An 8,305-nucleotide genomic window follows, 5' to 3' on the forward strand; every position below is an offset into this window, starting at 1 on the left:
AAGCTGCTGTGCTTGATCTCTCTTCCAGGGTCTCTGACTATTTCCAAATCACACTCTCAGAGAACTGGTGACCTGGCACCACAGATTGGGAAGGCTAGAGGAGACTCACAGGATCTTAACAACAAAGTTTGTTTGCAGTTCCACTAGAGCTGATCCAGGAAATGTCACTATTCACAAAACAGGCCATGACCCCAGCAACCTGCTTTGGAGGCAGTGACCTCTGCCAAATGGTGACAGAGCTCAGCTCTTAGGTTCCGCTTAATCCTGACCTGCAGCCCCACCTTTTGGCCCTTGACTTCCCAAATAGCTTTGACAAGACACTCAACTCCTGACCTACAGAATCCCCTTTTATTCCAGTCCTGATCTCCCTTCATCTCCACCCACCATTTCATCACTTTGAACTCCACCAAAGTCCACTCATCCTGCATCCGTGGCACCTTCCTTAAATGTTAGCAATGCCATCTGCACCAGTGACTCATGTACCTGGCCACTGCAAGTACCCCTCCAGCCCAGCACCCCCCCGTTTTGTGATTGTGTCACCCGCACAGATCAGGAACACTCCTCACCTAGTCTGCCTGTGCTCCCGCACAGCCCTCCTCCAGCTGCGTTGACGCACCTCCCTCCTAAGAGGCTCCTGCATACTTTATTCCTAACAGCCTCAGCCTGCAAAGATGCTGAAACAGGAAGCGAGATGACTGCTGCGCGACCTTGGGAATGCAAATYCCATGTGTTTGTGAAGGCAAAGCAAGCCATTTCCTTCCCCGGCCCCCTCCTCCCTCCGCAGGCGGGCGAGCCACAGCTAACGGGAACGCCGGAGGCACGCACAAAGCCCGCTCCACGCTAATTGCCAGGAGCTGAGGCCCAGCCATCCTGTTGACTAATTTGTCAGTCGCTGCTGACTCAGCGCTCTGGGCGGACAGTTTCTCTCCAGCACTCAAGTGCATTGGGAAGTAAATGGCTCTTTTTGTTCTTTCCTTCCCTTCGTGCTGGTGTCTGTATTTGCGGACAGTTCCTGCCCCGGGCTTGACCTTGGCTTCAGCAGTGACTCAGGGTCGGCCAGCCGCGGCTGGAGGGCCTCTCGCTCAGCCCCCCAGGAGGAACAGCCCCCCGGGGTGCTGGGGAGACCGGGGAGCGCGCGCCCTGCGCTGCGCGYGCCCTGGAGCTGAGCGGAGAGGGCTCGCCGCAGTTACGCGAGACCAGCCAGCAGGCTCTGTCTGGAACAAACGTCCCCAAATCTGTCTGTAATGCCAGAACTTCCTCACTTAGCACYGTCTCTGTTCTTTGCTTGAACAACAGATCTGGGCGTGTGCCCAGGCAGAAGTCCTCTAGCCAAAGGGAGAAAATACTGCTGGCGAGCTGCAGATGACACACACGTCCCGGAGGTGACGCTGCACGCAGGAGCACGAACACCTGCAACCACTGCATGCAGCCTGTAGTCCTGTGCGATCGTGCAACCGAGATGCCACACGTGCACCGACACTCATACAAGCGCGCGACCCAGTAACACAGGGATCTGGAGCGGAAAGAGAGGTGTTAGATCTGCCAGTTTATAGGACAGCTGAATCTGTGTTTGTGGAAAAGGTTACCCGAAAATAAAGGAAAAAGAGAAAGAAACCAACGACAGAGTCCTTTGGGCTTCCCTTTTCCCCGCACCCTAAATGGACGGCTATGCTCACGAGGGCGCGAGTGGGGCAGCCGATGCAGCACGCGCCCTATACCGTGCACAGCTCCCCGAACCACGTGTGCTGCCCTCTCGCTGCAGCACGCGCGCGTGAGCCCGTGCAGAGGTCCGCAGAGCACGCACCCTGGGCGCGCGCGCGCTACGCGGCGGCCCCGCGCGCCGGCTCCTCCGCCGTGGGTGTCTGCGTGGGCAGCCGTGCTGCGCGGCGCGCCCGTTACCACGTCCGGCTCTACCCGCCCCGACGCCGCAGGTGCATCGGAGCTTCGAGGCTTTGACTCGGCCGATAGCGGCGGACCGGAAAGCTCCTGGGGGAGCGGCTGGCAGAGGATTTCCGCGGCGCTTGCGGAGGGAGAGCTCGYGTGTGCCGAACACTGGCTGGCAGAAGAGCACAGCCAGGGGTTCTGCCGGAGGTGCGTCTGGAGCCGATTAAATGTTCATTTTCAATAATAGTGGGAATTTCGGCAATATTTTCACTGAACAAATAATCACAAATACATTTCCATTATTTATCCAGCTTTAGTCCCGTTCCACTCAATTTAATATGCAGCTATATCACACTTTGCTCCCAGGTAGGAAAATAATCTGGATCCTGTAAGACACACGGATTCCAGTGAGTTTTAGCCAGTTTCACCATCAGAAGGTGGCATTTCTGTAATTGTCTCTTCATAAGAAAGTGCTTTGCTATGCAATATTTTCATAACTAGTCTGGGAATCGCGAAGGCATTTATTAAGGGACCTAGGCAGTATGTACAGTGCATACAGTTTCTGTCTGCACATTTTCTTAAATTCTTTGTTTTGTAGCTTTTTCTCAAAAGTACAGATTTTRGTCTTCTTGATCAAATCTGCTTGACCTATATGCCCCATTCACTGCGAAGAAATGGCTCTTCTTTTGGAGAGTATCCTGCATGTGAGTGACAAGAGTGGGTCCTGTGGAGACAGCAGGCATTTTCCTGTCGGGGTCGCTGCTATGAGAATGCCTCAGGAAACAAACCTGCCAGACTGCTCCTGCTGACTTAAAGCCCTTCACACCAGATACAAAAGAAAACTTTGCAGGACAGACCTCTGCTTTCTTCTAAATATAGATTGCTCTGCTCCTGACTTGCAGGAGTCTAGATAGTTGTTAGGCCCTTAAAGAATTTACTTTTACTACAGAATTAAGTTTACCTTCTCCAGCTTTTTCTGTCCATTCCAGCATAGTTTCAAATCTCTCTTCTCCTGGGAATTTCTCGACTATGCTAGCGAGTCTGCATACTTTCATATGGCTCATAAAGAGCTCATGGACTCCTGAGAGATTTGGAAGTCTGTAATAAATAACTCAAAAACTAATCATTCAGACTCATAAAAATCCTGAGAGGTGCTAATTACTTTTGAGGACAAATCAAACAAATGTGGCACTTCTAAGCTAAAGCCATTTTGAAATAGGATGTTCCAACAAATCACTGGAAAACTTTTTTGGAGATAAAAACTTTCTCATTTTCCAGATATCTCCTGAATTAAATGTCTTGCCCAGTTCCCTGCAATCTCTCCATATTAGGCATGATACCAAACACTAAAAAATATCAGATAGAGAGGAGTATGGGAGTGATGATTTGGGGATATCAATTGTTACAGAAAATTCCTTTACGTTAAACTGGACTCATGGCCATGGTCCCGTAAAAGTGTGTATTTATCACAGAGAAAGACAGATCCTTAATCTCGCCCATCTGCGCTCCACGTATGAATTAAGCTCAAGGGCAGAGGTGGCTTTAAACTGCCTTTGCTGTCGCTGGTCTCGGGGTGCCTTTGCCATTCCGATCTCCGACCGAGACTAGAGCGGCCAAATGGACCTCGCTGACGGAGCTCGATTCTTTCCGGAGGTGTCGTGATAGCCATCACACGCAGGGGTACGCTGCTTTTTCCCCTCCCAGGCGGACGAGGACGGGCTTCCACAGCCTGGCAGCCGGCACGTGCCGCTGCGCAACGTCCCTCCGTGCCGGGGAGATGTGCAGGAGGCAGCTCGGGCCCAGCCCGGGACCTCTTCAGCCAGCGGCGCCACGCTGCAGCCTGCGCCTCTTTGGCCGGCTTCGAGGAGACAAAGCGACAACCCCCTCGCGCTGCTTGTAAGCCAAGCGTTAGAGACCATCAGACCCAGACTGTGTTTTACCCCTACGGCAAAACTTTTTCCAGTTTTCCAAAAAACTCTTGGCTTTTGTTTCCTTTCCTGAGATCTGGGAATGTTTCTCTAATGCACGAGGAACTCACAGGAAAGGAAAGCTCTGTCTCTTTCATTTTAATGTGGGCCTTTTCGTTGTATCTATGAAAGAAAATAGCTTCTTCAACCATTAGCTTCTCATATGGAAATTATGATTGCTATCAAAACTTTGGAGCCCAGCAGAGAGGGATGAGGACATGACCCTGGAATTCACCACTGTCTTCTCCCTCTCCTTTTTCCTTTCTTTTTCTCCCCTTTGCTCTCCACCTTTGTGCAATATTCTCTTTGCTTTCTCTTTAAGAGGAATCAAGGATTCCAGTAACAAGCATTTTAGCACCAAAGACGTCTACTCTAAAAGGTGGCTAATTTGGATCCAGGTCTCTATACCACCCACTTAGTTTCTATTTTTAGTTACTTCTGACATATCCTTCAGTCTCTGCATGGGATTAAGCACACGGGTTACCAGACAGTTCTGTCCACTTGGTATAACACTGCAGCACTGGATTCTCCCCCTTTCCTTGCACTTGAGAGAGCTGCAAGCTTCCCCTCCTCCCATTCCCACTTAGGACAGCTTATCCCAAAAGGGGTAAGTAAGTAGTGTATTCTCCTTACCCTGGGCTAAGGGGTTGCATGACCCCCATTCTGCTCTGAGACTGAGTGAAATTAAAGGCCTTTCCTGTCTGAACAGGCTTTTACCAAATGGAGGAGTTCTGCTTCTGTCGTTGCCTTGGGAAGCACAGGCAACAGGAAACAAGCTCCCAGCTCTGCATAATGAACTTTCCTGAAAGAGGGAAAAGGAGAGAGCGCAACTTCTGCAGGTTGAGGAGGTAAGAAAGCAGCTTCCCATCACAGAAAACAAGCAATTTCACTGGAAACTGCAAGTGCACACAGTCTTATGGTGCCTTTTCTTTGCCTCGCCTGCTCTCTCATTACCTGGACCCGAATAGAGAACCCACCAATCTCTGCTGCCGCTTCCCAAAGGGGCCCCAATGAATCACCTAGAGCAACACAAGGTATTTCTCCTTCGGACGGCTGTGCTTCTGGTAGTGCAACACTGCGGAAGGATGCAGAATGGGTCCAAAGGTCCCCACGGTCCCCCCTTCTGGGAGGCAGCACAGGAGCAGGCGGCAGCCAAGCTGCCCTCTAGAATTGCCTCATTTGTTCTCTGCCACATGTCATCAGCATTTGGAAAGAACTGATCTAGGAACAGCACCTAGGTACCAAAACAACATTAAAAGATAGGTTACACTGGTCCTTCGAGCCCCTCCTCCCCTTGGCTCAGTTTTATCCATGCTGTTTTGGAGAGATGGCTTTTCCTCCTGTTTCCTTCCCCCTTCCTACCTTCCCTCTGTGCACATCTGCCCTGCTCTCTGTGCACCCTTGGATAACCTCCCACCGCCTCCGGCTTCCCAGCTGGGGCTAGCAACAGCAGCCTACGTCCCAAAGGGATGGGCTTGTGGGACGTGGTATTTGGTGATTTTATGTTTACAAGCCCTCCAAGATCCTCTTATGGAATTGCTAAAGAATAGCAAAAGACTATTTTGATTGCTGCTCTTTCTTCTGCAGGCCATCTCTCTGCCTTGGGTCGGCGTGATGCCCTGCCTAAGCCTCTCGTGTCCGTTACGCAGGGACTTGCTTGTCCCTCAGCACAGCCTTCCTCACACAGGTTATTTTTGTATCGCAGTCACTGTGTGCTAGGCTCTCTAAATCCACTGCAATCCAGGGAGAGGTGATTCCTTCTTGGCCTGCCCTGCCCAGAGCAGGTTATCACCTCCCCAGCGAACTGGGCCAGACACCCTGCCGCAGCTTTGCTTTTACGTGGGGAATTACATGCTAAGATGGTTCCTCCTTCCCCTCCCCCGTATCTCCAGCCATGAAAACAAGCAAATGCTTGTGAGCTAATCCAGTGCAGAGACTTTATTAAATACACACAACTGATACTGGTGGCTTGTTTGTTTGGGGTTGCTTTTTTTTGCATTTGCTATCTTTGGAAAGCTAATCCCCTGGAGTTCACCCAGCGATTTCAGTCACCTCCAAATAACACTTACTAATAATCTTAATAAATCCATCTCCTAAGCAGCAGCCACTACTGCCTGGCACTGAAGTACACAGAGCACCTCAGCAGCTTTGCTTCAGCCGACACTCCTGTTTATCTTCACCATAAATGAAAACCCGCACTTGCTCACTCATTCCCCAGCCTCCGAGAACGGCTCCTCTGGGCAGCCTGACTGATACACGGTGCAAGGGGAGGTGGTCGGGGGCATGAGACTTGCAGGCTGCTTCTCTGCCTCTGCCCCTCACCCAAACCAGCTGCTGAGCATTTTTCACAAGGCTACACGTATCTGGTCTAGGACAGCTACGTTAGATGAATCTGTAGCCATAAACCACAAACGTCTTGATTCCTTCTGAAAAATAAAAGCTTCATCTATCTGATAAAATAATGTTCCTAACCAAAGCAGGCGAATCTGGGGATATATTCTGCACATTTRTGGTGCCTGGTCTGCTGATAACTTGGAGTCAGGATGTAGAGAGTCTGTTCTCATCTACTTCATTGACTGGCTCTGTGAAGTTGGGACAAGCAACAAAAACAGGGATTTGTTAGGCACCAAAAATGGATCACGAGCACGATGCATGTGTCTCAGTCCAAAACTGCAAACCTAACACTCTTCCAAGGTTCAGCAGCCTAATTTAGGGTCCTTGAAATACATGCTGGGCTCTTGTTTTCGACATTTTATTTCCCTAAGTGCTTACAGACCCTTCAGGCCTGAYGGAGCTGAACAGTTCAGTGCTGATCTCATGCTGAACGTGCTTCCTCCACTTCGCTCCTGAAGAACCTCAAACTACCAGGCATATTCCTACCAAATGAGTCCTTGCACAGAGACTCCTTCAATGAGAGCCTCAATTTCCTTCAAAACATCTCTGTAAAGAAGCACTGCACTGCCTAAGTATTATTAACCCCTGGTGTCACTAATAGGGAAATTAAAGAACAGTGTGAAGTGACTAGTTTAAAGCAGATACACAGTGGCAGATCAAGTATCAAGGTGGAAAAAGTATTGGAGATTTCTTATGTGTTGATGATCAATCTGCACACGCCCTTTTGAAGATCTTTAATGATTTAATTGCAGCTTATTATATGTTCTGAGATATTTGGATGACAGACATTATGCATATTACCACTTTAGCTTGAATATATGCCTCATTTAAAGTGGCTGACACCGAGGACAGCTTCCTCACTGTGCCACCAGTGAAATACAATCCTTGCTGCAAGCTGGCTCTACTTCTTCTGACTTTTTTTCAATACTCTGTGTTTCATGGGGGAGTGATTGCACAACGGAGCATGGCAGAAATTCGTCTGAGTATGAATAAAGAGGGGAGAAAGCTTTTGGGAGAGATGCCAGGGTCCTAATCTTGATTACACTAATTGAAAAGTGAGGCTGCTCTGACCCTCCACCAACAGAAACTGATAGAGAAGGTTTGCACTGCTTCTGCCCACTATATTGGAACCGGCATAGCAAGGGCCGGACGGAAAGAGAGAATCCTATTTCTAATACAAGCTCATCCTTACTTACTGCCATGTCTTCAGAGTCAAGGCAAGGTTAAGCCAAACACTAAGAGAATTAAGAGGTTTGCAGTTTTTATCCTACATTAACCATTTGGCCTCACCCTTTCAAGTACCCGATTAGGATTTTACCAGCTAAACCTTCTTTCAAGACCGTTATGAGCCATTGGGGAACTATAGCTGCATTTTGGGGAGGTTATTTTTGTCTTTCTTTCCTGTGTTTCAGTCTTTGAGATTCTGAGTGTTATAGGCAGGGGCAAAATGAAGGGGAGACACACTAACCTAGACTGTCCACAGGAATTTACGGTGTTGAGGCCTGCCATGTGTTTAAAAAAAGAGGGGGGGGAAGCCTGTGCAAGGGTCGCACTAAGGAAAGGGGCCTGACTCTATGTATAAGCAGGATAGATTACATWTCAGACATCTTTAATGGAGCAAGAGTTTACAATCCTGTGGGAAAAAAGGTAGGGAAAAGAAAAGAAATGACTGGGAAGAGAAGACAAGAGAAGGCTTTAAACAACAGAGAGAGGAGGAAAAAGATGTATTCTCATTTTCTTCTTCCTTCATATTTGCGAATCGTGGAGCCCCTTGCCGAGCAAGACATAAATGAAATATGAGCTATCCCTACATTTCTTTTCCCCTTAGTGTGCAGTAAAGGAATATTCTTGTGTGCACAGAAAGAAATACAGCCCATGCACTTAAAAGGAAAAAGGCTGAGCAACACAGACTTGGAATGACAGATAAATATGAAGACATACAGATACATGTGGCGTACAGCCACAGACACACTGTGCACACAGATGAGAAGAGAAATGTGATACACATGGGATGCAACAGAGCTCCCACAGGCATTGTGAATAAAAGTAGCAATAAAATC

At 48.8% G+C, this 8,305-nt stretch overlaps 1 long non-coding RNA gene across 1 annotated transcript; it reads left to right on the forward strand.

Moving 5' to 3' along the window:
• The first annotated feature begins 4,372 nt into the window (after positions 1-4,372).
• LOC146597702 (uncharacterized) lies at positions 4,373-7,191 on the forward strand. Its single transcript, XR_014895468.1, has 4 exons — positions 4,373-4,458; positions 4,561-4,699; positions 4,820-4,885; positions 5,439-7,191. It is a non-coding gene; the product is annotated as an uncharacterized LOC146597702 (long non-coding RNA).
• Positions 7,192-8,305: the final 1,114 nt, after the last annotated feature.

The sequence above is a fragment of the Rhea americana genome, unplaced genomic scaffold, assembly GCF_003343005.1.
Source record: "Rhea americana isolate MKP2758 unplaced genomic scaffold, rheAme1 scaffold_18, whole genome shotgun sequence".
In the NCBI taxonomy this organism is placed as follows: Eukaryota; Metazoa; Chordata; class Aves; order Rheiformes; family Rheidae; genus Rhea; species Rhea americana.